Source organism: Lampetra fluviatilis, chromosome 8 (genome assembly GCF_964198595.1).
Source record: "Lampetra fluviatilis chromosome 8, kcLamFluv1.1, whole genome shotgun sequence".
NCBI classification, from domain to species: Eukaryota; Metazoa; Chordata; class Hyperoartia; order Petromyzontiformes; family Petromyzontidae; genus Lampetra; species Lampetra fluviatilis.
This window is the reverse complement of record NC_136282.1, coordinates 10854438-10868228: the sequence shown is the minus strand read 5'-3', so window position 1 is coordinate 10868228 and position 13791 is coordinate 10854438. Positions and strand designations below refer to the sequence as shown.

General features: G+C 43.6%; 1 pseudogene; it reads left to right on the top strand.

Moving 5' to 3' along the window:
* The first annotated feature begins 1816 nt into the window (after positions 1 to 1816).
* LOC144933739 (ultraviolet-sensitive opsin-like) lies at positions 1817 to 11946 on the top strand (annotated as a pseudogene).
* The last annotated feature ends 1845 nt before the right edge of the window (positions 11947 to 13791 follow it).

Sequence of the window (13791 nt, the reverse complement as noted above, 5' to 3'; positions counted from 1 at the left end):
ATTAAAATATTTTCTACGAAAAATTATAATGCGATGTAGGAACACCGTTGCGTGTCCATGGTGACAATAATGTCAAGCGTTCAACGCTAACGCATTCCTTCTCAAATCAGTTATTTGTGCACCCCATGCATTGTTTTTTTTATCTTGCTGCCCGTTATTGTCTCTCCTATGACATTTCCTGATTAGTTGGCCCGTGCGTACGTGCGTTGCACGTGTATTTACACGTGTTTAAAATGCATCTGAAATATGGATCATTCAGGCCACATTCTACAAATGAGGTTAAAAGTTCATTGCCATTGGGGAAGGTGGTAGTGTTCACACCGCTGTGTAATCCGATTTCTATGGTTAATGACAATGACAAATTTAATTACAGTTTTGCAATTATACTCAGGATTTCGGAGCTGATGCCCTTTTTTGCAAACACGCCGGCAGCAATAGGAATTGATAATTGTGTAAAAATTGGGAGTTAATGCATTTACCTGTAAATTGGCATCGAAATTCAGTTGTGACGCATCTCATGGAGGGGGTTGAAGCTGAAGTAAATTTCCCAAAATAATATTCCATCAACTTTGCAATATATTATCACATTCGAATAAAGACTGACATTTCATCATTACTATCGGGAATATCTTTCCACGGTTTGTGGGAGAGACAAATTTGACCGTGCATTGGGTCGTGTTGGAGACGATCGAGTGTAGTTTCCAACAATTATATAAGGGATATGGATTTTCTGGGCCGATTAGTCGGCTATTTCAGCTAAGCTGTGCCTTCCGGATAATTACCATTATCCATTTGCAATGCGATTGTTTTCCAATCTGAAAACATGGCAATTCAAATCCCACCCAATCAATTGCCAACATACAAGCATAAGTAGTCTGCAGTATATGCCTGACAGTAAATCTTGTTCACAGTTATTAAAATATATATTTGTCTGCACATTGTTTACATTATGGATTGCTTATGTCCATAGAAATGTAATTTGTCACCAGAATTACATTTAAAATGTTGCCTGAAGTGTGTATGTGAAATATCAGATTGAACTAATGCTGTGATTGTGATATTTTTCAGATAAGCAGTACAGCGTATAGACATTGGTGTATTGTTAATGCTCTCTATATTTATGGTAAAACAGAAGTCCATTCATTTAGCAGAATATCACTTCCGATCGATATTCCATTTTACATAATTACCATTGATTCTGTCTGCATAACGCAGAGCTTTGGATGGTCGGGATTTAGAAAGTGATACATTTCTTAAACGTACTGAATGAAACTTCTTCTTGGTTGAAACTTGTTTGCAGGAAACCTGCACTATTGAAGTGTTTGTAATTTCTGACACCACGGTTCATTGTGTTAGGGCTTCACAATGGTTGTATTTGATCGTCATGAGGCACATCGTTGGCCTTTTGACTGAGGCACTTTGGTTGATAGTCCACTGAGGCGTTTTGGGCACTTTACGATCGGCGATGAAAGACATTAGCAGATTTACCTGGGCATTTGCTTGTCTTTTATGAAGCGCAATTAGCCGATATCCTAATGGACCTCGTAAGAACCTTCCCCCCCCCCCCCTTCGCATATGCTGATTATGGCGAGCCTCATTGTAAGCGGCTAAAACCAGAGCCGGAGCAGAGTTAAGTGGTTTAAACTGTGGCAGCCGGAGCTAATCCAACCAATTATCCTATGGAAAGCATATAAAGCCCATGGGGTGTTTGGCAAACACTGGATTTTTTTGCGTAATTCAAGGCATGTGCTTTTGAGCCTCATCAGACACAGCCTGCAAAGCGCTGGGGAGTGGGGGGGGTGAGCAACCAGCAACCATGTCCGGAGATGAAGAGTTCTACTTTTTCAAAAACATCTCCAAAGTGGGCCCCTTCGATGGTCCGCTGTATCACATTGCCCCAAAGCGGGCTTTCTACTTACAGGCCGCGTTCATGGGCTTCTCGTGTTCCTGTGCGGCACGCCACTGAACAGCCATCGTTCTGATCGTCACCGTCAAATACAAGAAGCTGCGACAGCCACTCGATTACATCCTCGTGAACATATCGGCGGCAGGCCTCGTTTTCTGTCTCTATTTCGTCTTTGGCCCCACGGTCTGTGCGCTCGAATCATTCTTTGGTTCGATGGCCGGTAAGTCTTTCAATCGTTTTGATGTCCAGTTTGCAGTGGACTAAGGTGCACCGGTCACCAAATGAATTACGTATGATTTGTCCACTATAATTAGGAAATGCAGACACTTTGTTGCATATACTTTCATAACGATAACCATAAATGTATGTTTAACATGGCTCTTCACACAATTGTTCGTGCATTTTTTTTTCTTAAAGATTTCTTTGTACTTTTTTGTCCGATGGAAAGACCTGTATTTGAATTCGAATGGCATTTTATTGACAGAACACAACTTGGAACTGGAAATCTGGTCTACCGCATACCCGTAAACCCATCCGCTTTACCCGTATTCTTGTGCAAGGAAATTGAGTTTTCAGGTCGTAAAAGCCGCTTAAATACGGGCAAATTTCGTTTTGTCTATTTGTGTTTCTCCCTTGTGATGGCACTTTGTAGGATGAACGTTGAGATTTAAAAGGGCATGGGGTGACCAATAAGATGTGAATTGGTCTAATAGGGTAGGCACTGATAGGGGGTTGACAGGTATGCTACTGTGACGGTTGTCTCACACCAGCCTTTTCACAAACACCGTTTACTATGGACGGAATCATCCACTGAAAGATGTCAAATCAGTTTACTCTTAAAATCTGCTTTAAGCAACCAAATGCTCTCGGCTGACGTTTGTCTTAAAAGCGCTCATAGGCTAATGAACTTCAATACATAGTTTATTTCGGTGAATATATGAAACAAAAGTCTTCTTATAATTTGTTATGGAGTGCTACGCAAAAAAGGCAATATTTAATTCGGTGCGTTATATTTGCACATACTTGCACGGGACAATGTATCATTTGTCATTTGTAAATGCCGCATTCATTAATTACACGGTGCATTGCTTGTGTCTGCCCGCCACACAGGCTTGGTGACAGGCTGGTCGTTGGCTTTCCTGGCAGCTGAGCGCTACATCGTCATTTGCAAGCCGTTTGGTAATTTTCGCTTTGGCTCCAAACATGCCCTCTTTGCGTTTGGCCTTGCCTGAGTGCTGGGGCTCGGTGTGGCTTTGCCACCTTTCTTCGGCTGGAGCAGGTGAGATCTTCGTACGCGTAAGGACAAACAAACGACTTTCTAGCGTGATTCGCTCTGATGCAAGTAAAGCTACGTGCTTTAACACCAGTATAAATAATCCCACTTCTTTGGCCTTTAATAGAGCAACGTATGTGGCTGATGATAATATATTTTCTGATGGATGCTGTAGACAATTGGAAGGAAAAAAACAACCGAGGCACTGCTTCTGTTGAGTGTCAAGCTGTCGTCCCGTTAGTCCAAGTGATTTTTCGAGGTTGGAACAAGCCAGATTAAAACTTGATTTCGTGAAATGTATTCATGGTGTACTCATCTTGGTAATGATTTAGTTCGGTAAAGAAAATAGCATGATGCTTCAAAATAACACTTGGTGCTGCTGCCCCCATGGTGCATTATACTCGTCGTCGCTCAACATCCCTACTGAACTATCAGAAGATGCAACGGATGATTGCTTTTATTGCATCGTAATGAGTGAAAATGGGGGGGGGGGTTAAATTGCTTACACATGCATTTCCAGTTTGAAGCTGTGATTATACAGTATATTATCTTGACGTTAATTCTTGCGGCGTCTAAAATAGTTTTTTTTTACGAGCACATGAGAAATATGTAAAAAAGGTTGCGGGTGGGTGCAATTAAGAATCGTACCATTGGTTAAGTTGACCTGTTGTTTTGACCCATATTAATTTAATAATATTACAAATTCCTTCGATTTTTTTGTTGGATATACAGAATCAATTCTTTAAATTATTGTTTACATGCATTTGTCACATTTGTATCAGGACAAATGTTGGAGTCTAGGCATTGTCGTGGTTACAAATCATGTGCAACTCCTGCATAAAATATAACACATTGCGAAGGGATCTTGCACACACGGTTAAATAAAGGGCTGGACTGTTACATTCTGTAAAGTCAATGGGGTGCGGAAATTTAAAACCTTGGCATCCAAAAGCGAAGGGATTGCACCCTGCATGAAACACTCCCAAGGGAAGTGCCCAACACGGATAAAATGGGGTTGGCTGCCCTGCTTGGCAGATACAACATATCCAATAATGTGCCAGAAAGTCATTTTTACAAAAAAAATCTACTCAAATGAGCCATTGTTGGAAATTTCATATTTCTATGGTGGGGAATCTCTCCATTGTCCAGAACTGTTGTGACTTCGCCACAAAATAGTAACTCAATTTAGTGACCCCGTGGAGATGATGAGCTGAGACAACCCCCACCCGCCCCCCCCTAATCAGGATATTTAATTTGCAAGCTTTTGATTGCAAACAACTTACTCTAGAACTGCCGAGAATCTCGTCGGATTAAATTGCGACAATTATTCGAAAAAATATAAACGGAATTGTCCGTTCAGATGGTCCCATAGTCCTACATTAAACGCATGTCGTGTAATTGAACCCAATACCTGAGCAGCTACACTGTCAACTACATCACTCCTTAACGCAGGTGCAGCACATCTTTAACAGGGTAGGGGCCTTGAAACACTGCTGCTACGTTGAGGCTGCAGCGATGTTGCAATATTTTGCACATGATGCCAGTTGCTGGCTATTAGAGATAGATGCATGCTTTGACCGTGCTTACCAATAACATAACTAGCGTGGGGGCAGGGGGGTGCCTTGCCCTCCCCCCTTGCCAGGTGGCCAAAGCTACGATTTGGGGGGCCCCCTTGACAAGCACCACGAGATGTGTTTTCATCAAGAGTGTACAAGAACAAAAGCGCATGCAATGATGCGACCGTGCGAGACAAATCAAATATCGCGGGCTGCCACCTAACAGATTGTCATACCGCCCTGCCCTTGCCCTCCCTCTGAGCTTACAATGTAGTTACTACTCACACTGGCCTTCCCTCGATGCGTGGTCAAAGATGCTTCCCCAAGGGATTGTAGTGCTCCTGCGGCCCCGACTGGTGCACGGTGGGGACCAAGTACAAGAGCGAGGACTGCACCGAATTCTTCCTCTTCGTCTTCTGTTTCGTCGTGCCGCTATCGATCATCATTTTCTCCCACGGCAATCTGCTGAGCACGCTCCGAGCGGTGGATTGTTGGGTTCGCGCGCGCGTCGATTTTAATTATTGGTGAATAATTACGACACAATGTGTGTGTGTGTGCGTGCGCATATGCTGGTTCGTTCCGCGGTAACTCGTGATTGGAAGTTGTTGCGGGGTTTATTTTCTTTCTTTCTTGATCACCCGTTAAAACGACATTTTGGGGTGCTTTTTTCTTTTGGTCTCCTCTCAAATAAAAGGCCAGAAAATTCGTTTAAATTTATATAAATTCCACACGCAACTTAATAAATGACGCGCGCGTCACATGAGTCGGAAGGCCCGGAATTTTGATTACAAATTTAAAGTGTGCAATTTGCTCCAACCGTCCAATTATAATTTGCGTTTTATTTCTAAGTACGCGTTTTATTTATTGGTGCAATGAATACATTAGCGTATGCAACTGCACGTTCGTGGCAGTCTCCCCACACATCCGTGCACGCTGCAGATGCCTCATGCGTTTATAATGACAGTCATGACTTTTGAATATGCTACAGACAAATGAGCCACATCCTGGAGGTTCAAATGAGTCATAACCCTTGCACCTTCAGTAGGAGGTTGTACACATAGGAACTGCCCCCCCTCTCTCTTTTTTTTCTCTGTGGGGTGTTGCGTTTTGGAGGGGGAGATACAAATGTGGCTGATTTCTGGAGTTTTTTTATTTTTCCATTTCTATTCTATTCAGATAGAGCTGATTAAACATTTGTTTTTACTTGCAACGGCACGCACTCTCTCAGAGGCAAGCATCACACGATGAGCCAGTGGCGTCAACAATTGCCCAAGCTCTGCGAGCCTCTATGTATTTAGGTGTTATTGGCCAATTCACGAGTGTTTTACAAGTGGGAGAACACCACGCGTGCGAGGGGGGAAACACTCAATTCCATATAGACGGAACGAGTGTGAACCACTTTTTTGTTATACTGCCATCTCCTGGCCAGCCAGGATATGTGATTATCTTGATTTGAAGCTTTCGTCACTGCAGCAATCCATAGTCTTTGGTTCTTTCTCGTACGTCAGCAGTTCTCCTGCTGTGTTTGTTTCACCTGATGACGGTTCCTTGTGTTGCTATCGAAACGTCGTGATCTATTAATTTTCTATCTACCGTGACTTTACCGAAAGAACCAAAGAGTAGGATATGTGATACCTGGACGCTCAGGGGAAGGGAATTTTGGCAACGTTTGTGCTATCCACCAACAACCCTCTCACAGTCTCCACAGTGCTAAGTAGAGGCGTGCATAGCCACCATTATCCGGCTTGATACAATCGATATAACTAGAATAAATAACTGTACAGTACTCTATTACACTATACAGATAAACGCCATTTTATATTTGGGGCCGTCCATAAATGACGTCACGCACCTGGGGGGGGATGTCAGACATTTGTGACGATGTGTGACGAGGGGGGGGGGGGTTGAGAAATGGGACGTCACATCAAAATGCGCAACTTTTAATAAATATAGACAACACCTTCTACTTAATTAAATAGACGTTTTAATAAATGTTTTCTTCTACAACATCAGAGTGCAGCGCCACATTAAATACGCACTACAATGACAATAGTTTAAAGCGATTTGAAGCATGGTTTATTTTTTGGGGGTGAGAGGGGCAGAGCTTTGTGACGTCATATTTGAGAGGGGGTCTACTTTTTGTCACGCCGTGTGACGAGGAGGGGGGGTCAAAAATCGGCCCCTTTAACCAGGAAGGGTCCACTGAGCTTAATGTGGCTCTTTTCCATAAGCGATCTGGCCACAAACGATAGCTCAACGAAGTGGCTCATCATCATGTGGAAATGTATAGCAGCCAAACACTCTCAAGATTATATAACGTGGAGGGAAGAACCGGAGAAAAATCCACGTACTGGGAGTGAGACATGCAAACTCCAAATATACAGCAGCAGGTGTCAGGGTCGTGATCAAACCCACGACCTCCTGCATACCAGGGAACGTGCGTTTAGGGGAGGCAGGGGAAGCAGAGCCCCCACCTGTAAAAAATTTTCATAAATAAAAATTTAGGATTTTTTTTTCACTGATCTGTGTTACGTCATTTATGTACGATTCCAATCATTTTTACAGTCAAAATCGACAAATTTGCGGAGCTGCGCTGCAAATACAGGGAGAGACGAGAGGTGAGGCAGCGACGAGCTCAGCCTCCCCTCTGATTGCGCAACCCCTCAGTAACTGGATGGGGCGCGGGCAACAAGCCCGTGCCTGTTACTATCTCTCTGTAATAATTGAAATCATACAGAAATTACATTTGTAACACAGATCATGGGAAAAATCTAAAATTGTATTTTACAATTTCTTAAAAATTTTGTAACAGCTATCTTCATTGGGGTATGGCAGGTGAGGCTCTGCCTCCCATGCCTCCCCTGCCCGCACGTCCCTGCTGCATACCAGGCGAGGGAGATAACATCTCGCTACCGCAGCGCTCAGCCTCACCGCCACAATGCTGCGGGATATATCGGCGATCCCATTGGCCGATTCAAAGCCACTCCCACCGAGTGCCAAAATGAAGCGAATGGGGCCCATCAAGGCCATTTGCAGGAGGACGATCCTCTGCCAATATCCCTGCTCCCCTAAATCCGCCGCCCCCTCCCCCTACCCCACCCGCTATTTCCTCCCACCCCCCCGCTCACATTAGGGCGCCAGCATCGCCCCACCGGAGATTTGTGCCATCGGCCGCCTCTGCGAGTCTCAGGCGTCAATGATGAAAACATAAACAACAACAAAGTATTCTCATCAGGTGCGAAGTGCAGTCTCCAACTCTTACTAACTCAACCTCTCTGGCATCTCTCTCTATGTGCAATGCAGAAAGGTCATTGCCTGAAACTTTGCCGATTATATATATTTTTTTCTATTTAAGGCGGTGTTGTTGACGAGTTTTGTTAATTGTGCACCACTGCCGACGCAGCAGCATTACTACCAAATATTTGCTGCTATGATTTAGGTCCTAAAATTATAATTCTTAAAATACGGGGCATGGAAACCGTAAAGCCTGTCGCCACGGTGGAGTGATTTCAAGTTGTGCCTGCTTCATGACCCGAATTCAAGTTTTATTCTCTTGAAGATTTATTGTGGAGCATAGTGGCCCGTGACCCCAAGTGCTTATAAAGTGGAGCCTCCGTCCTCCACCAGCATAATCATTACGACGCTGATATAATTTTAAATGCTATGTAATTATCATGGTTAATGGGAAATGGCAAAAATTGTGCAGTCGCCAAATGTGAATCTGCACAAGCATCTTGGAAGAGATATCTGCGTCAGAGGGTATAATTACATTTTCTATGTTATTTTTAGTATAAAAGTTAAATATATTGCAAAGAAATAGCCTACAGGCTTAGATAAAATTTAGGCGTAATAATTAGCAAAAAAAAACATTGTGCTCTGGCTCGTATATTTTTTTCACAGTCTGTAAAAAGGCCATCATCATGGACATTATTGTATTATTTGTGTTTCATATCCAGCATTCAAAGCACTTCGCAGTGTATTGGAATAGCAATGCATTTCTGCAAAACGAATTACTATAAATTGTAATTTATTTTACAATTTGATTGAAACTGCAACAGCAGTAATTTCCAATCTATTTTTCGTGTTTTTTTTCCATATACGAGACTGTACTCTCTATGTGGAGTGGAACAAGCAGGTTCACACACACACACACTGCGATCTTGAATCTGGCATGCCGAGTTTGATCCCGACCACGGCTAATATCAGTGGCGAATCCTATCTGAACTGATTCTGGGCCACCTCCTTCACCAACCCGCACTCTCTTCGTGCGACATTTGATAGTTTTAGAAGTGGTCTCCATCCACACGTAATGCACGCGTTTTCACAGCCATCTGTAACCCACGTGTGGTATTCCAGGTTGGGCTCCGCGTGTTAGAGCATTGATGTCTTCTCTCAAACTTTCGGCACGCATCCTAATTTTACACTTCAAGATTGCCCCGCTAAAGCAGCGCGCTGGCGCAAGCTTGAAAGAAGGCATAGACGCTCAACGCGCACAAATGCCCACGCACACTCGGAACGCGACGAAACATCATTAACACTCGTGCCCTGAGTGGGAATCTTCGGTCAGTAAAAAAAACCCACCGCGCCGTTCGCTTCTGCGTTACATAAAAGGTGGCAGTGCAGCAGCAGGAGTCCTTCGAGCACAGAGAAGGCCGAGCGAGAAGTGTCGCGCACAGTGATCGTGATGGTGAGCTACTTCTGTACGTGCTACGTGCCCCTAAGCCGCATTGGCCCTCTACATAGTTACCAACCGCGACCACAACATCGACCTGCGCTTCGTCACGGTGCCCGCGTTCTTCTCCAAGGCGTCGTGCGTCTCCAACCCCTTGATATGCTCGTTCATGAACAAGCAGGTGAGCGCCAAAGCGAATGGATCGGAGGAAGAGGAAACGAGTCTCGTCTCGTGTGTGTGTGTATGCCCGTGGCCCACTCCTTGCAAACAGAACCAAAATGATGTATTTATATTGGAGGAATCCGATGAGCTATAAAGCTCTTGTTTACAGATGTCCCGAAAATTGTTGCATTTGAATAGAGTGGGGGCGGCGGGGGAAGATTGGGTTGCCATATTCTGAAGTACAAAGCAACCCAAGGCATACCATGTGGGGGACTAACATGGGTTTCCTTCCACAAGACATAAAGCAAATTAATGAACCACGTGGAAGCTATTCCACCAATAGTCCTTTAGTGCGTTGTCTTTGTGCTGTTCGCATTTTGGCGTTCTCTCGTCTAACACTATAGTTGAGACTAGAGCTGAACGATTAATCGATTTCAAATCGAAATCGCAATTTTAAATAATGCGATTAGGAAATCGCAAAGGCTGCGATTTTTTGCGATTTGAAAAGTCCTATTATTTTCTTATTGGAATTGTTTTATTTGTTATTATTATTATAACTTTATTGATTAACTTAACACTTGTTCTATGTTTGATTGTTCTATTTCATATAAACATTTTAATACATACATGTTGGAAGCAATTAATATATTTTAAGTTCTCATCCTTGCATTAGAATAGAGCTGTTCATATTTTGATGGTATCATGTGGTAATGCTCCATCACATGTTTTAAATCTATTACACAGTGATTATTGAACTGAAGCTTGACTTAAACATTTTTTATCGCAATATCTGTCAGAAAAATCGCAATTAGATATTTTCCCCAAATCGTTCAGCCCTAGTTGAGACCAGGCCCTAAAGAAGGCCGTCTCTGGTGTAGGTCAATCGGTTTCAAAGACAATGCCATATATTATCAGAGCATGTTTATTTGCATGTTCACCACAAGTACATGTGGTTAATGCAGACTTGGGTCCTTGCAAAAAAAAGCTTTCTCTTTGAGTGTTTGAACATCTTAACACCTGTTTTATGGTCAGAAAGGGTAAAAACTATTATTTTATTTTATAGTCCTTCATAGGGAGTGCGTCTGCCTCCTCCCAGTCGTTGGAGGTCTTCATCTTCCGGTAAGAATGTTACACTCCATATGTCAACATGTCTTCCTAAAGACTCAATGATAGAGTACTTATCGGGTTTAATTATACAGGTTGAGTGGTAGTGGGAGAGATGGGGTTGCCCTTAATAGAATGAGAGCTGCACTGGCTACTGCTGGGAGCCCGGGGTGAAAAAGGGTCTTGGAATGTGGGATCGGGGTCGAGTGGGAGTTAATCAGGATGCGTGCTAGAGGGGGAGTGGTAATACCACGACGTTTGAGGAGCCAGGGCGAGCCTCATCAACACATTAACAACAATATCTTGCGACTTGAACGGCTCGGATGTCGCCTAATTAAATGCACCATTTCGGCGAAAGTGACGTTGAGTTAACATGGAATGAACAGTTCATGCGGCCCATCTTCAGAATCTTTATTTATCTCGGAGAACCCTGATAAGCTGTAAAGTTATTTTTTTACAGATGTCCAGCAGATGTCCAGGAGGATATATTTGTGCATGTGGTAGCATATATATATATCTTCATTGATAACCCTCATTTGATGATAAAAAGTAAAAAAAAGGAATTACATTTGTGCGATAATCTATATGCCACGCACAATAAAGTAGTGGCGTAGCTATGAGTGTGCAGGCGGTGCAACGGCGTTGGGTCCGACGTGCTCGACCCAGGAATCGGGATACAAAGTGGGGGCAGGTGAGGCTATTCGATCCCTTACTCTGAGGGCCCATGCCAACCACCCTATGCCAACCCCTGTAGCGGGACCTTCTTTAAATTGGGGGTGCATTACAAAAATTCTGGGGGAACAACAGTAAATGTTAAACACACGTTAAGCACTAAAAGCGAATGAGTAACGACGTGATCTGCTTGCGTATTCTGCTCGATGTCTCTCACCCACCGTGGTGTATACGAGGAGGAAAAGTTGCAACGTAATTGCAGTGCCCATTTCAACATTTTGCCCAGCCCACAGAAAGCGGAGCTCTCAGCCTTTATGGACAGGGGCGCTGGGGGGGGGGGCGAGCACTAGGGCCAAATTCCATTCGCACGATACCACGGTATCAGAGATGACTCTGCGGAACCGGGTGTGTGCCGAACGAGCGAACGACTGCGCGTCGTTCCCCTTTGTGTTCCAGTTCAGGGCCCGCATCAGGGAGACCGTGTGCGGGAAGTTAATCACAGATGAGTCCGAGACGTCCAGCAGTCGCACTGCGGTGTCGTCTGTGTCGACGAGCCAAGTGAGCCCCGGGTATGCGTGGGTCTAGCGGCACGGAAGATGGAGGAAGGAGTCGTCGGCTGGATGCCCCCGTAGATTGGAGAGCGTGCGAATGGAAACGTAAAACAACGCAAAGACGAGAACACTCCGTAGGACGGATGCTTGCGTTGTGGCCGAAACGTCGTGAGAATTATTTTATTATGTTTTATTTTTATTATTTCATTATTTCCCTTCTACGTGACTTTGCCGAAAGAACCAAGAAGATGAACCCTCCGTTGGTTGCGCGACAATTGAACAAGCCGTGTAATTAACGTCTCGTCTCCCGCATCAAGTTGTTCCCGAGTTAATTAGGCTAATATCGGTGATATTTATTAAATCTGTCGCAGAACATTGAAGCGTGCATTTTGTGTCGCGCATCTTAGAAATTATTCGTATTGCCAGAGAAGCAGAATAACCCGTACGCACGGAATGTGGGCATCTAGTTATGTTTCGTAAAGTTCTGCTCAGGCATAAATCTAATAAAACCTGCATCTAATGTGAGCGTTTTGCGTCATTTAACCCAAGTCAGTTGGGGCTATACGGGAGTTGAGTTCCTTAGATATATATAACACATTAAAACAACTCAATCAATTATTCGTTTGGAAAGTGATTGGGCCTGACGATGTTTTATGTGCTAAACACTTGCATCGCACAACTATTTTAGTTTTTTTTATCTAAATGGAATGTGGATATAAATAGGCTTCTTTCAGAGCGCAAAATTTCAAATTTTGTCACCCCCAAAGATCCACGGGGCATGCATCGCGCTGCGTTTGTTTTTAAATCCTTTATATTAAGTTCACTTGCTTGCTTGCTTGCGCGCATACGACCCTGCAAATTTTTAGGTCATTTTTTAACCCACTTCCCGTGATCCAATCGAGCTGACATTTTGCACACAGACTCGTTGTGCGTGACAATTTATTTTCGTGAAATTTTTTTCCCAAAATTTTCCACTTTTTAGGAAACAAATTTTAATATTTAATTTAAAATACCAATGTGATACAAATGAAACTCTAACTCAAGAAAAACAGAAATGAATAATAAAATAAAACCGATGCCACGCATATAAACGATTTATAGTGAAAAACTTTGTTTTTACGGGTTAATTTTTTCGAACAAAGACCAACGCCCGCAGTGCGTCTAAACTCCGAACTTACTGGCTCTGCACCGCGTGCCCCGTTGGCAATTTGATTTAGTGATCTGCATTGTAATTACTCTGGGAGCGAGATAGTGGATGCATGCAACATTGCGTAAGCACAACGCGCTTGGGCGCAAACACGGGATGCACAATGCAATCAAATTATGGGAAAAACGTGACATGAGTCGTATTTTGAAGTATTGCGTGTATTCTAGTATTTTGTGTTTTAATCGTATCAGTTTAGGCTGCAGCAGCGATGTGTATTGCATTGCGTTATTGATTTTATTACAAACCATAATTTAATGGCATTACCGTTGCTTTGACGCGCGATGCTTTTGACGAAAAAGAACTTGCTTAGAAGTCGCCCATGGCTGTCCTTGTACCCTCATGTTGTCCCCTTTGCTGCCATGTTAATAAACGCACGCTTGGGCGATTGAGATGACTGCATTAATAGTCGACTCTTGTTGTTTGCTTCGTGAATGGGTGACATCACGAGGAGGTGAGACGTGTCCTCATGACAGTTGGAGATGGTGATTGGGGGTCGCCATGCCCTCCACCTCATCGCTGTGCCAATTCAGCACTGGAGGGCTCACCACACGTGGCACAATCCACCACCACCACTCCATCGACTCCTTGCGTCACCGCAACACCAATCCTGAGAAATTCGATCAATTGCAACGATTTGGAGTCCTGATTGAATCAAATAATCAATTCTCTGTTGCCGAGATTTCATCGT